This window comes from Schistocerca cancellata, chromosome 3, assembly GCF_023864275.1.
Source record: "Schistocerca cancellata isolate TAMUIC-IGC-003103 chromosome 3, iqSchCanc2.1, whole genome shotgun sequence".
Lineage (NCBI taxonomy): Eukaryota > Metazoa > Arthropoda > Insecta > Orthoptera > Acrididae > Schistocerca > Schistocerca cancellata.
Window position 1 is genome coordinate 381,059,994 of NC_064628.1, and position 14,357 is coordinate 381,074,350.

Here is a 14,357-nt window from a genome sequence, read left to right on the forward strand (position 1 = left end):
TTCACACCCAAGTCCTGGGAGGCAGGGGTAACAAACACACTGAGGACTCATGCGTACTGCAAGAAAAAATTATCGTTCTGATCTGTGTGAGCAGTGGGTCATAAGTAGCATTCTGCTTCTGCCTCAACTGCATGGGCATCTGCTGCCAATGCTTTGCTTGTTGCTGTCTCATTTGTGTTAGTTATGCTGGAACAGTGGCACTTCTCATGTTTTAGGTGTTGCAGATAGGAACGTCTGGCATCTAACTCACTTCCTAAAAAAGAAATATGGTGCACAGTTTCAGATTCTCATTGAATAATCTGTGTTTCTCCTTTCTCACTTACTCATGGACACTGTGACCTTCTGTATCTCTGATTCTAATGTCTGGCAATCATTCAGTAGTTCTACACAATTGTCATGTGTGAAACACTGGAAAAATGCTTGCCGAGTGATCTCCTCTGAAGCCGTTTGTGCATGTAGTGGTGAATACCAATGACCCCTTGTACAAATTCTCCACTGTTGGTTTGGTGAATGGTTCCTCATGTCATGTCCAGTGAGAGATTGAAGTGACAGAGCATATCCGTGCCCAAGATTGGTTCGTGAACATCCACGACCAAGAACTGCCACAACAATTTTTTGTGGAGACCAAGATCTATGGTGTGTGTTACAGTCCAATAAAGTTTGATAGGAGAGCTGATAGTGGCATGCAGTTGGACGGCCAGTGTTGGAATCTGTGTTGCTGGATTCTCCCTTGGAATGGTCCTCACTGCTGAGCCGAAGTTGACCAGTTTGTACTGATTTGTTAAGTGGTCTTGTACATAGTCTGCCACTGTCAGTTAAAACTTCGGCAAAACTGGTGTGACCCCACGTTTTAAATTGTATGCGACTTGAGCGACTGTGGCAATCCGGAGCATTTATCGCAGATCATGATTTATGTTTGGGTGATTGCATGGCGTAGTTCAGTTGCCCACTTAGCCACCGAAACAAGTGTGGAACAAACACAGGTGGGGTCTTGTTGTTTTGCCTGCCAGCCAGATGTTGCTGCCAGCTGGGAGCATGTTTGTTGTGGCTGGTCGGAGGTCACCACCCTTGTGGTGGAGGCTTATAGTGACATCAATCCCACAAGGGTCCAGAACTCCTTAAGTCATGTCAGCTGCTTATGGTTGTGGCCAGTGTCCTGTTTCAGGAATGTGCTGGCAGTGACCATTGTTGTCAGATACATTTGGGTATCATTGATGTTGACAAATAGCAAACAGTCTGTCAGCCAGAAGTAATCTGCATTCCATCATGTCACTCTCATGTGAGATCATTGGCAGTTGTATCTGCAATGGTATTTTGATGAGATGAGCCATAGCATCCATACCACATTATCGGGCATGAGATTCAAGTTGAAGGCATTGTCAGAGTTGATGGTGTCCTGCTCCCTAATTGTTCATTGTAAATTATTTCTTGTGACTGTTGGTCCAGTATCAAGCAAGCCAACGAAGCAATGCTGCTTTGGCAGCAGTGAGTGTATTTGCTGTCAGCTGGAGAGGGAGAGAGAGAGAGAGAGAGAGAGAGAGAGAGAGAGAGAGAGAGAGAGAGAGTGTGCGTGTGCGCGTGCACGTGCGCGCGTGTGTAATGTCACTTATGGTGCAGGCATGCTCTCTTAAGTTGCTTAATAGAGCGATGAATTTGGAAATGCCGTCAAAGATGCCATTGCTCTGTATTCAGTAATTGTGATCCATGTTGCTGGTTGTTCTGGTTGGAAGGGCGGCAGTTTAGAGTAGAAGTTCCATTGTACAATGTTCCACAGAATCTTTGTCATAGAGGTGGCTGTACATGTGGGCAGAGGGTGATAGCAGATTAGATCCCTGGCAAAATGACTTTTCTTGTTATCAAAGTGAATAAGAGAATCAAAAGTCAGTACACACGTGGGTTGTCGTTGCAGTCAGTAGCACGGTATGGAAGTACATTTCTTTCAAATATAACGTACAACAAAAAGACTTAAAAAAGCTTTTGGCTACACTAGACAAATAACACATACTTGCACGCATGAATGCAACTCACACACACACACATAAGTCTCTGGCTGCCAAGGCCAGTTTTTTTGCAAAAACTTCGTGATTTTACGTGGATTTCAGTGCAAAATGTTGTGCAAGCTTTAGGGCAGCTTTGGCCACATTTATGAAAATTGAAGCTAGTGGTAATGTAAGTGAGATAGTTGTATGAGATATGCAACATTTAATGTTCTTCACACTGTTAAAATTTAAACGCTGATCCGTTCACTGTTTCCCTGCAGTGTGTGGGCAACGTTGGGGGGGATCAATGACATGTTGAAAAGTAATGCCTTTGAGTTTATGTGAAAACTCTTAAAGCTTTTTAAATAAAACAGCTGTTATTAACATTCTACATCTTTGTACTTCATGTCTACGTATTTATTTATCAATATAATAGAGGGAAACATTCCACGTGGGAAAAATATATCTAAAAACAAAGATGATGAGACTTACCAAACAAAAACGCTGGCAGGTCGATAGACACACAACATATTTATTTATTTATCAACATAGGCACCATGGCGATGAACACATTTCTCCAAACAAGAGTTGGATGATACCATCACAGTAGAATGTATGACTGTTGAGGAAGCCACAAGCTCACCTCTGCTTGTGCCGTTTTATCCAAATGAAGTCCTCTATTGTTTTCTTAAGTTTTGGAAACAGTTGGAAATCGGTTGGGCCAAGTCAGTACTGTATGGTGAAAGGTCGATGACAGTGAACTCAAGGTGTCAGATTGTTGAAGATGTCACAGCGCTCGTGTGTGGTAGAGATGCCTCATGTGTGGACGAACTCTTCGAATTCGAAACTTGATTACAGCATGCTGTTTCCCATGCACCAACATAGATACATTGCACGCCGCTATGTTACATGCTACAATTTGGAGCCCTCTAGCAGCAGAGACATGCAAATATGTAGACATGAAGGATAAAAATGTGGAATGTTAATAGCATTTGTTGTATTTATAAAGTTTTAAAAGTTTTCACATAAAAAATTCAGAAGCATTACTTTTCACCACACCCTCATATTTTGTGATTGCAATTTTTTGTGAAGAAAGTATACAAGTGTTCTTTAGTACTTCTGTTGGAAGGTTACTTATTGTCACCTCTACTGAATTGCAGCAGTTCTTTGTTGATACTGCAGAATTTGGAATATGTAAACATGCCATCAGAAATGCTTACATCAAATTTGTTTCGTCCATACTTCGTCATGTCAACTTGAATTTGTAAACTCTTGGCTACTCTTCTCCAAAATTTCAGAAAGTCTGATAATAAAATTCAGAAGATTAAAAAGTCATATTTGTGAAGCAAAAAAAATCTAATGATCAGCAATGCTGATGCTCTGTTGATGCTGTGGCCTACAGTGTTGAAGCAAAAAACTGTGTGTTTATTCAGATGCTGAGATTTTCAAATGCTAAAACTTGCTCCAAAAATGTCGTTGTTACCACAGATGTCTTCTGAATTAACAATTTCAACCAGAATGATCAAAAAAGTGAAATGCTTGAGCAGTAGGGACTTAGGTCGTTGATGCCTGGCAAAAAGAAGAGAGAAGTTGTTTCTGTTATCATAAAAATCAGGATTTTAGTTTTCTTTAGGTACAACATATTTATCTGAACTAAAAATGGATTAAGTTAGCTGTTATGTCTAAAAGCAATAAAACTCTTTGTGCAAAAAACTGTACTTCATAATCAGATTATAATATGTAACTACCATACAAATACCAATTTCCCCACAAAAAATGCATTGTTAAAATGATAGTTTCCGAATATTTGACAAAGGTATTTTAAGGCTAATTTTATTAACCTTATCTGTCGCTTTTGTATTAAAATTGGTTCCATTTTATGTATCTCTGGTGCTTAGACACGCACTATTGGGTAGCAGTGCATTCATTGCTGAATACAGATGTTTTTGAGATTGGATGGCAGAACAGGTTTTGGGAGCTGAAACATAAATAATATTTACAATCTTTGTTTTTGTGTAAGTGTACACAGGTTTTGCTGCTCCCATTCCCAGTTTGTCATTTTCTAGGTTTTAAGTACTTGCTTTGGCATAACACAGTCTGTTTAGTTTCATGCTTGTAATGTAGCATTTGCTTTATTATCTTTTCATTCGTGTTTCTTTTTATATCAATGAGATGTTCACTTGAACAAATAACTCTGGCATCCACTCATTTTCATTTGTGACCAATGGAAGGAGGAAAACAAAAAAATATTATTTGTTCTTCATGTTCTGGTAGCTGTTGCAGCAATTGGATGCAAACCAGAAGTGTTGCTACTACTGTTCACATCTCATCTTACTCAAAAAACTGATTTTGCCTACATCATTTCACACATCATCGGAAATATGATGTTGTTATGCATTTAAAAAATTATCAGTTTCCAGAAAGCAGACAGTGTGTGGAGAGCAGATTTCAGATCTGATGATTCACTTTGCTTGATCCTTTTTTCCTTGATTTTCTAAATTGTAAAAAATGTGTGCTTAATAATGTCAACAATGTAAGGAAAAGATAGATTGCTACTTACCATAAGGATGACTGTTAAGCTGAAGACAGGCACAATTGAAAGACACTTATATACAAGCTATCACCCACAGCCTTTGTTAGAAAATGAAAGAGGAGGACACACACATTCATTCACACAAGTAAGCCCACCTCATGCTCACATGGCTGCCATCTCTGGCAGCTTGGGCCAGGATGCCATTGCTTGCTTGTCTGAATAAATGTGTGTGTGTTTCTCGTTCATTTTCCAACGAAGGCTGTGGCTAAAAACTTACATGTATATTTTAATCATGTGTATCTGGAACTTAGCATGTCATCTTTACGTTAAGTATCAACCCATCTTTTCCTTACGTTATTGGTATTCCAACCTGGAGTTTCCATTATTTGTGGTTAAATAATTCATTTTTATAGCATCCAACTTGTTGTTATAAACTATGTTTGAAACTAGCACATTACATTCCCAAGCAGTACATGGTATGTCTCTCCATGTGAAAGATTCCGGAGTTAAAACTTCCCCTCATTAGGATCTCCAGGAGGGGAACACATTGAGAGTAGACATATTTGAAAGGAAGAAAGGGACAATGAAGGGAGGAAAGATACAGATTGGAACATGGAATGTGAGGACACTTCTGCAAGCAGGAAAGCTAGGGAATGCAAAACAGGATATGAAAAGGAACAGATTAGATGCCCTCGGTTTGTGTGAAATGAGATGGGGAGCGAATGGGGAGATAGAAAGTGGAGATTATAAACTCTTTTACTCAGGAGAAATCAAGAGTGGTGAAAACGGAGTAGGAATATTGATAGGGCAAAAGTTGAAAAATAAGGTAATGAAGATACAATATATTGATGGAAGACTGATGATGATACGACTGAAGGGTGGTTCAAAAGATTTGGTATTAATACAGGTATATGTGCCAACCAGCCAGCACAGAGATGAGGAAGTGGAAGAATATTATGAGAAAATACAAGAACTCATCGAGAAAGAAAATAGAAATGCCTGCATTATCATCATGGGGGACTGGAATGCAGTGGTGAGTGAAGGAAGAGATGAAGATACAGTAGGAAAATTTGGATTAGGAATAAGAAATGAGAGAGGTGAATGACTAATTAGTTTCTGTAAAGAAAATTCATTAGTAGTGGGTAACACATTATTTGAACACCAGAAAAGGAGACGTTACACATGGATATCAAATTTGAATAGGGAAAGATACCAGCTGGACTACACCCTGATACAAAAAAGGTTTAGGAACTGTTTGAAGAATGCTAAAGCTTATCCAGGAACGGATATAAATTCAGACCACAACCTAGTGATGGGAGAAATACAAGTGAAGTTGAAAAAAGTCTGGAGAGGTAAAGCAAAGGAAAGACTAAACATAGAGAGACGACTCAGAGGTAGGAAAGGCATCAGATTTGGAGAACAGATTTATGGAAAAATGGCAAAGTCTTGCTGAGAGTGTTGAATAGAAGGTTATATGGCAAGCTGGATAGAGGGATTGCAGAAGAGCAGTTCGGATTTACAAGAGGAAAAGGAACAAGAGATGCTATTGGCCTGCTAAGAACTATAGGGGAAAGATATATGGAAAAGGGTAGAGAAATCTTTGCTGTTTTTATAGATTTAGAAAAGGCTTTTGACAGAGTTCAGTGGAACAAGCTGATGGATATATTGAAGAGGAAAGGAGTAGATTGGAAAGAGAGACGACTGATACAGAATCTATATTTACACCAGAAAGTAAGGATAAGGATTGGAAATGAAATGTCAGAAGGAAGCAGCATTGGACGAGGCGTTAGACAAGATTGTTGCCTTTCCCCACTGTTGTTTAACGTATGCCTTGAAGAGATTATTGCGAATAGTTTGTATGGGAAAAGAGGAATATGTATTGGTGGAAAGAGAATAGAATGTATAAGATTTGCTGATGACATGGTATTAGTGGCAGAAAGTGAGCGGAGGACAGTGAATAACATGCCCAAAGATCTGAATGAAGCTTGTGTGGAATATGGGATGCAAATAAACACAGCAAAAACAGTGTGGTCATCAATGCAAGACGCAGACTGTCCAATATTAAAATAGGACACTCTACCATTAGCCAAGTAAGTGAATTTAAATGTCTCGGAAGCACAATAACTGAAGACTAGAGTTGTCACCAGGAGGTGAAAACTCGAATTGCCATAGCGAAGGAGGCATTCAACAGAAAGAGGAGACTTATGTGGCAAATTAGATAAAAGACTAAGGAAAAGGCTTGGCAAATGTTTTGTCTGGAGTGTGGCGCTATATGGGGCAGAAACATGGACACTGAGACGAGAGGATGAAAAAAGGTTAGAAGCATTTGAGATGTGGATGTGGAGGAGAATGGAGAGAATAAGCTGGATGGAAAGAGTGAGTAATGCAAGAGTATTGGAAAGGGTTGGTGAGAGATGTCTGCTGAATGTTGTAAGAGAAAGGAAAAAGAACTGGTTGGGACATTCATTGAGAAGGGAGTGCTTGCTAGTAGATGCTTTGGAAGGATTGGTTTGCGGGAGAAGACTGAGAGGAAGAAGGAGATACCAGGTGATAGACGACATAAAGGGAAGAGGAAATTATGCAGACCTGAAGAGGATGGCAGAAGACCGGACAGCCTGGAGAACTACCATGTGAAAACCTGCCTTTAGGCAGAACACTGGTGGTGGTGGTGGTGGTGGTGGTGGTGGTGGTGGTGGTGGTGTTTGAAGTGACAAATGAGATTTTTGATTGCCAACCTGCGAACATGCTGCTTATAAAACTTTCTGGCAAATTAAAACTGTGCGCCCGGCTGAGACTCGAACTCGGGACCTTTGACTTTCGTGGGCAAGTGCTCTACCAACTGAGCTACCAAAGCACGACTCACGCCCGGCCCTCACAGCTTTATTTCTGCCAGTATCTCGTCTCCATATCAGCGCACACTCCGCTGCTGAGTGAAAATCTCATTCTGGATGCTGCTTATAGTTGTCTGTGAAAAAAAAAATACAATCCTTTCACATTCACTCCACAATACTGGAATGTTTGCCCTTTTTGCTTCATACACAGTCATATGGTTTACTAATCTTACTGGATGTGGAGCCTTTTAGAGCTGAACGGTAAGTTTGTTGAAAAGGGTGGAATGTGTGATGTGAATACTGACATGGATTTTTCTTTTCTGAATAACATTTCTGCTCTATGGAGTTGGTTAGAAGCTTTTTTCTGAGAGGATACGGGGTACATTGAGCAAATTTAAGAATTATCTTGGAAGTGTGCTTTTTCATCTTTGTTCTTATCCTCTGGTATCTTATTCTGTATTTGCTGATTAGTTTGTTGAACTAAAACATTTTTTGTGGCTAAAATTGTTCACTCAGACAACCATTCTTTGTTATCATAGTTCCTCACTGTAAGTGGATACAGGTTTTTGATTAGTTGTTCCTCTATCTTTACCATGTTGCGCAAGTTTCATTCTAGAACATCTGGGAATATTCTAGTGCATTAAAACACTTGTTAACATTCGAGAATATTCATAAAAGCTTAAGAACTTTATGGAATAATCTTGAATTCTCCCCCCCCCCCCCCCCCTGAAAAATATGTTGATTTAAAAGAGAAATAACATTTGCTGGTGATCACCATGATGTGAACACTCATACCTCCACAACCAGTACTACTATCACCGCACAGGCATTATAACATGCATGAGAGGGAACCAAGGGCACCACCAGACACAAAAACCTGTGTTTGACGGTGTTTGGTTTTGCAGGAATTGTCAACTGTACCCACACACACTTTATTATACAGGGTGAAGCAAAATGCGCGCACTCGAGCTTCGCAGTGTGATACCTCGCATGCCAGCGATAAACATCTGGCAGAAAAAGGATGTTAAAGAGTGACAACCTGGCAACACTGTAACCACATGTATGATGACTACCTCTGTCAGCACATATTGGTTGTACTGTGCAGTGTATAAAGTTTTGGGTTAGCATGCAGGAAGTCGAGGGTTCAATCCTGAGTTGAGGCATACGTTTTTATTTGGTAAATGTAGTCCAAGTGGTATGGTATCTGGCACGTTAATTGTCAACACCGATTGCAGCGGGTCCTCTAGAAAACATTTGCACTTACATACTACAGTCGTAGAAATGGAAGACTGGTGAGCTTTGGAAGAAGCCCTTTCCACATCGTGGGCATGAATTTGATCACACCATTTCATCTACTAGATGTGAAACCTGTTTTCTTTGTACCTTCCTCCATTACAATTCGTTAGGGCCTTATGTTACCAGTAGGACTAGCAACGTGCTTTGTGAATGATGTCCAAATGCAATTACTATTTGTATGTGTTATCACCATGGTCCCACTAATTATGCCTTTCAACACTGAGTCTGGTAACTGCATGCTGTTTAGTGCATATCTCAATGCATTATTATTATTATTATTATTATTATTATTATTATTATTATATCAATAGGATTGTGGAAACATCACATCTGTTACCATTAGAGAAACAGTGTAATTCAAAGCCAAACATTTGACAATTAGCAGTGTCAGGATGAATCAAGCAGAACAATATCTGTCAGAAGGGTAATGTGCATTAGTTGGAACAGCACACAGGACTGATGGTGTGTTTATACTGTATGCACTGTCCACCAGACAGGGACTAGTGTGGCAGACATACAGCATAGAACAAACAATGTATACATGAATGAGATTTTTCACCCTGCAGTGGAGTGTGCCCTGATATGAAACTTCCTGGCAGATTAAAACTGTGTGCCGGACCAAGACTCGAACTCAGGACCTTTGCCTTTCGCAGGCAAGTGCTCTACCAACTGAGCTACCCAAGCACGGCTCACACCCTGTCCTCACAGCTTTACTTCTGCCAGTACCTCGCCTCCTACCTTCCAAACTTCACAGAAGCTCTCCTGCAAACCTTGCAGAACTAGTACTCCTGAAAGAAAGGATATTGCAGAGACATGGCTTAGCCTGTTACCTGTGCTTGGGTAGCTCAGTTGGTAGAGCACTTGCCTGCGAAAGGCAAAGGTCCCGAGTTCGAGTCTCGGTCCAGCACACAGTTTTAATCTGCCAGGAAATTTCAATGTATATGTGGATATGCTCTGGTCCTTGGTGCATCTGATAACCGGGCTGATGTTGCTGCTCATGAATATGCACCCCAACCTAGGATTGAACCCTTGATCTCCTGCATGCTAAGCCAAAACTTTATACATTGCACCAACTGCACAGTACAACCCATATGGCTGACAGAGGTAGTCACCATACATGTGGATGCAGTATTGCCAGATTGCCACTCTTTAACGTTCAAACATCAACTCTCAAATATAGCTGACTCCCACTCCCATTCTTTATTTTCAATAACACTTTACTACTGAGATCTGTTGTTCAAGTGATAACTATACCTTCACAGTATTTGTTTACAGTCCCATAACAAAGAGTTTACACATTATTCTATTTTAAAGAATGTTCACATTGTTCTGAGACAAGAAATTATGTAAACACAGTCTAGTATATACAGTTGCGACACTCATTGCTGTGAAAATTGTTACCATCTGACCGTTGAAATGGCACTAGTGCTCCTAGAAAGCAATCTTAAGATTAACATTCATTTTTAATCTTTTGCTACTTCATTAATGAAATAGTTATTATGTTTCTGTATTTACTAATGCTTCAAGTTATCAAGACTTGAATGATCGTGAAAGAAATGTAAAAACAGCTAAACCTCACAGATTCAGTTCCATAAGCTACAACTTATTCATGGAGAAATACTTTCAAATGTGTGTATAACTGTAGCTTATACTGCTGAAATCAGGAGAACATAAACACACATTTCATCCACGAGAATCATATACAGGGTGTCCATAATTGAAGTTCCAGTTTCAAAATACTGTAGAAAGAAAAAGAAAACCACTGCTCAGAATGATGTCAAATTTGAGCAACATGTTATTGGTGCGGGGAAAATGTCATGGAAAGAAAAAAATAAAATTAATGAAAATTTGACTCTTAGGTGGCGCTGTAAGCGTTGGAATATGCACACCATACATACAGCATATGGGTTTTCCTCAGTTTGCATTCAAGATGCCGAATGTGACTCTCCATGAAGGATCACGTGCTGCTGGTAAACCTTTTACAAGAATGGTAACCGTGTGCTAGTAGCCCTGCAGAAGCTTCGGCTGATCAGGGGTATGAGAAAAGGTGTGGGTCCAAAGTCTGTTAACGATCTGGAGAAAATGATTAAAAATTTTGAAAAGACAGTTTCTTTTGAAATGCAGTGTAGCAGAGGTTGGAAAGCAGGATCCGATGTCTGTTAAAGATGTGAGTGCAGCATTCCAGGAGGGGTTGAGTGGTGGTGTGCAAACATGCTGTGCACATGGAATTTCCCGAATTTTGGACATGCCTGTGAGCGTGGTGCATAAAATCCTATGAACCACCCTGCATTGCTATTGATACAAAATCACCCAGGTTCAGCAGTTGCTTCCTATTGAACTGTCAGAAAGACTCTGCAATTTCTTGCTCGTAGGGAAGTGGACAATGAATGGTTGCAGAACGTTCTGTAGACAGACAAAGCCCATTTCCATGCCAGAAGACATGTCAGTACACAGAATTGCATGATATGGGCAATGGAAAACCTGAACACACATCAACCAGTGCAGCAAAGGTGACTGCATGGGGTGGGTTAACAGCATCATTTATCGTATGGCCGTATTCTTTCTAGTAGAGGAGTCTTGCGGGTCCTGTTACCTGTGCCATCACTGGTGAATGCTACGAGAGTCCAAATAACTTACGGGAATGCAGGCGGATGATGATGTCGACAACAGCCAATATTTCCAAAGGAACACATCCTACCATTTGCAATGCATGATTGCCCAGTTATTCCTTGAAAATGGCAGGGTGTGCTGCTGTTGAAAAAAGGACAGGTACACACACACACACACACACACACACACACACACACATCCATCCGCACATACACAGACACAAGCAGACATTTTCAATGTCTGCTTGTGTCTGTGTATGTGCGGATGGATATATGTGTGTGTGTGTGTGTGTGTGTGTGTGTGTGTGTGTGTGTGTGTGTGTGTGTTGTGTGTGTGTGTGTGCGCGAGTGTATACCTGTCCTTTTTTCCCCCTAAGGTAAGTCTTTCCGCTCCCGGGATTGGAATGACTCCTTACCCTCTCCCTTAAAACCCACATCCTTTCGTCTTTCCCTGTCCTTCCCTCTTTCCTGATGAAGCAACCGTTCGTTGCGAAAGCTTGAATTTTGTGTGTATGTCTGTGTTTGTCTGTGTTTGTTTGTGTGTCTATCGACCTGCTAGCGCTTTTGTTTGGTAAGTCTCATCATCTTTGTTTTTAGATATATTTTTCCCACGTGGAATGTTTCCCTCTCTCTCTCTCTCTCTCTCTCTCTCTCTCTCTCTCCACGAAGGAAAAATATACCTAAAAACAAAGATGATGTGACTTACCAAATGAAAGTGCTGGCAGGTCGACAGACACACAAACGAACACAAACATACACACAAAATGTTTGTGTTCGTTTGTGTGTCTGTCGACCTGCCAGCACTTTCATTTGGTAAGTCACATCATCTTTGTTTTTAGGTATATATATAATAGAAGGAGACATTCCACGTAGGAAAAATGTACCTAAAAACAAAGATGATGTGACTTACCAAATGAAAGTGCTGGCAGGTCGACAGACACACAAACGAACACAAACATACACACAAAATTCAAGCTTTCGCAACAAACTGTTGCCTCATCAGGAAAGAGGGAAAGACGAAAGGATGTGGGTTTTAAGGGAGAGGGTAAGGAGTCATTCCAGTCCCGGGAGCGGAAAGACTTACCTTAGGGATGTGTGGATGGATATGTGTGTGTGTGCGCGCGAGTGTATACCCGTCCCTTTTTCCCCCTAAGGTAAGTCTTTCCGCTCCCGGGACTGGAATGACTCCTTACCCTCTTTCCTGATGAGGCAACAGTTTGTTGCGAAAGCTTGAATTTTGTGTGTATGTTTGTGTTCGTTTGTGTGTCTGTCGACCTGCCAGCACTTTCATTTGGTAAGTCACATCATCTTTGTTTTTAGGTATATATATATATAATGTAATGTACCAAACGGAAGCGTTGATATGTTGATAGACACACATAGAATTCAAGCTTTCGCAACCCACGGTTGCTTCATCAGGAAAGAGGGAAGGAGAGGGAAAGACGAAAGGATGTGGGTTTTAAGGGAGAGGGTAAAGAATTATTCCAATCCCGGGAGCGGAAACACACACACACACACACACACACACACACAGACACAAGCAGCTCATGTCTGTATAATATATATATATATATAATTTAACTACTTTTGCTTCAGAAGTAAATGTATTGAAGATTCGTGCCTTTTGTGACTCAGATGTAGCAACAATAGTGGAATTGCTTTCTTCTGTGTTGGGAAACAGTTTTGTTGAGTAGATACATGACATGTTTCCCCAAAAGGTCAAGTTTCCTGCTGTTTACTACTCAATTTTTTTGTTCGTAAGAGAAAACATTCAATAGATGTCTGTAGGTTGCAAGAGAATCATAAATAAGCTGTCCTGTAAAATACCATTTCAACCTCCCAGGGTCCTATGGAAACTACGGAAAGACCAATGTGGTTACATTTTTTCAGTTATTGTCCATTTTTATGGCACTAAATACGCTCTCCATTGTAAAAACTATGTTACAAATTGGTATAAATGATACTATTTACACTCATCCAGTGTCGTATTCAGAAGTGTAGCTTGCCAGCCGCTTGGAGTACTGCTGTCACAGAGTATAACAAGGAAGAACACAAGTGTTGTGACTGTATGGGTTAGACTGTCATAGTACTACTTAATTAAATTGCATTGCTATATGTTTCAAAGAATGTGCACATTATTTTGTTACACTTTGTATGAAGAGTGAGTTCATGTGTGTTCTTTTTCCTTTGGCAGCTTTTTGATTTATAGGAATGAAAACACTGATGCATAATTGAAAAACCTTGTGGTTTGCTAGTCCTCCTAGAGTAATGAAACACAGACTACTTGTTGTTTTTACAGTATATTATATAATTGTTTTGTTTTTTCAGATAAGCAGCTGATCAAATGTGTTTGTTCCAGATGGTAAAGATACATACAAAGTATCATTTGAAATTTTTGAGATTTCTAGGCCAGTAACTAAACATGTAACAAGGTGGCCTGTTCCTCGCATCTCATAAAAGTTTCAGAATTTTGTTAATTGCTGGCATCTTACATTTCATTGACACAATGTGAAGCACTGTTGTTTGTAAGCTGCAGATACGCAAAAGTTTGTAAAAGATATTTTTAGAAGCTTTAATTCAAGTTTAGTGGATTCTTTTGATGTAACTGATTATTCTGCTTGTATTTTTTGTGACACTATGGTTTAAAATTTTGTATCCAAAAATAATAAAACACCCACTTGCATTATTAGTGTTTTAGAATGAATGAGAGTGTATTTTTTGTAATATAGCTCTTTTCTATTTTTTCTATTTATATGTTTTCATAAGTGTGCTGTACTTTATGGCCAATGTAGTAATTGTATTTAAAATTAAGACTTTGATAATGTATTAAAATGTAAATAAAATTACTTGATGGAAACAGTAAGAGGTTTTCTTGATTGACATATGAGTAACAAGTTAACAGTCCAAAAGTTCTGTTCCACTATCACAGTTTTGGATAATCTGGTAATGACTCAACAGTGCTTTTTATTCCAGCGATGAAAGTTCAAAGGCTTTAACTAATATACACACGGAAATATTGGCAGTTTTTCACCCAGTTTATATGTGCAAACCAGTCTATAGGTGTGGGTAAATGCTTTAAGGTAAGCAGGAGAGAGGCAGTAACAGATTG

At 39.8% G+C, this 14,357-nt stretch overlaps 1 protein-coding gene across 2 annotated transcripts in view; it reads left to right on the forward strand.

Moving 5' to 3' along the window:
- Positions 1-14,039, forward strand: part of LOC126175082 (uncharacterized) — an 85,827-nt gene extending 71,788 nt beyond the window's left edge. The window contains exon 8 of one of the 2 annotated variants that reach the window (XM_049921617.1): positions 13,608-14,039. The gene's annotated coding sequence lies outside the window, so the exon portion shown is untranslated. Of the gene's footprint in view, positions 1-13,576 lie in introns of both variants that reach the window. The other variant, XM_049921616.1, reaches the window with a different exon arrangement.
- Positions 14,040-14,357: the final 318 nt, after the last annotated feature.